Here is a 2158-nt window from a genome sequence, read left to right on the forward strand (position 1 = left end):
TAATAGTGGTAAATTCAGTCATTGACAGACAAAATCTAAGTGAAAAAAGTTGAAGAATAAGACAGATTGATGTTGCCACATTTGCCAAAAGAAATTTCAAAAGCAGTTTATATCTTTTTTGGCTCAAAGAAGTTGCGGCAAATTAGAAAAAATGTATGCTTATGCTAAATATATATTTATGTATGTATGCGGAAATGTGTGTTTGCGTTTTGGCGCAATTGTTAGCTTATTATTTTTTCTCTACTCGCGCGTCATTAATGAGCTTAAAATTATACAAGTATTAACATATTGGCTGCGATGATGTCGTGAGCCCTTTGCTTTGGTAATTTGCCAACAACAATCGTAGAGAAAAAGCACCCCGTCAAAAATGAACTAGTAAAATGAAGTGAGGACCAAACCGATAGTAGCTAAGGTTGTAGTGCAAATTTAAGAGGTTATATGGGTTTCCTCGGGCAAAAAACAGTCTTTTTTTCTCACATAAAAATGAGATGTTCAATTAAAATTTTTTTTGTTATAAACATTCTGAAATTTTTGGACTATTTACTTATTTTAAACTTGGCAACTGTACTCCATTTTCAGTGGCCCTCGGAAAAAGATACGCCCGCCACAGGATAACTCCTTACAGGATCATCTAAAATAAAAATTAGGTGTTTTAGTTAAAATCCAAACTTCGAACGAGGGAAAAAACCTAAAAATTGGACTTTTGGCAGACATTTTTACAAAAAAAATTAAAATTTCAGTGAAAATTTTGCGACAGTTTTTTTTTTTTCAAATAATTGTAATCGGAGAAAAATTCTTCGTCTAAGTCTTAAGAATTGATCTTAAAGCCCTGTTTCAAGAAGATTGGTTGAGTTTCGTGAAAACACGGTTTCGAGAAAAACACGTTTAAAGGCGATGCCTATCGCCTTGCTAGCATCGAGCGCACAAGTTTTCAAGGTTGTATCTCTGAAACTATTACTGTGATCACCTTTAATATTCTACATGTGTTGTAGACAATAAAAAAATTCGACTTTTCGAAACCCGTAAACGCATATAAACACTTAAGCAATGAAACTTCAAAAATTTAACAAAAAAATTGTTACAACAAAGTTGAGTCATTTGGAAAAATACTGCCAAAGTCTTTGATTTTAGTTTCAGCAATGAAGTCCATCCTTAAATTCTTCAGCTCTTCGGAAGGGATTAACTATATAAGCTTGTCTAAGAACTTAGCAGTTGTTTTATACTTAATATACGTATTAGAAGTAGGGTTATTATATATATACATTATTTAATATATTTTTGAAGACTTGAATATCACTGAAAGGGGTTTGAAAATCATCATTTTATATAACAAATATTTTTCATATTAAGCGCAGAGAGTTTTCCGCTAGTCGTTATTTACGAGTGTGGTTAGCATATTATACTTAAATTTCCACACTGTGAGTGGCTGTTTGAAGTGTGGAAGCAAAAAAGTCGTTCAAAGGAAAATATGGAGAACACGGTGGATAGAAGTAGTCCAGTTGGAGGCTTCTACTGGTACAGTCAATTGGCGTTCTATTAATGCGAGATCGATGACTTTTGTCATGTTGTCCTTAGTGGTAACCACTTTGAGTATAGGTAGGTAAGGCCCATCAAAAAACGAGGAAATACTACTATAAAACTGGTTAAACCAACTTTAGATTGCCGGTACAATATCGAAATGTCGCACAATGTCAAAACTAAATGCCGGACTCGAGTCGACTGAAATTTAGACAGTAATCATTTATAATAATATACTGCCGATAATATATTTCTGTTTTTATAATGGTCCAATCGGGTGGGAGGCCAAGTCATTATCGGACAACCCTAGTAGGCATTCACACATACATATATTTCTGTGTGTAACAGCAGTACGTGTACACATGTGACTGTGTTCGCTTTGCTTGAGAATTTGTGCTAAATTTAATTTAATACTCATTTTAAATATTGTCGGCAGCGTCCAATTGCACCCTTTGCTAGCGTCAACCCGTAGACATTTCACTCTACTACAGAGAGGATCGCAGTGCATTCGCACATTCATACAATTGTTCATATATACATATATTGTGTTCTCCATCTGCAAAAATTACGACCACAACTTAACCTCAACGGCTTAGCATCATGCCCGCTTCGACCACAAAAGTTCGGCCAGTCAGCCAAA

This window comes from Bactrocera latifrons, unplaced genomic scaffold (assembly GCF_001853355.1).
Source record: "Bactrocera latifrons isolate USDA-ARS-PBARC rearing strain unplaced genomic scaffold, ASM185335v1 scaffold_101, whole genome shotgun sequence".
In the NCBI taxonomy this organism is placed as follows: domain Eukaryota; kingdom Metazoa; phylum Arthropoda; class Insecta; order Diptera; family Tephritidae; genus Bactrocera; species Bactrocera latifrons.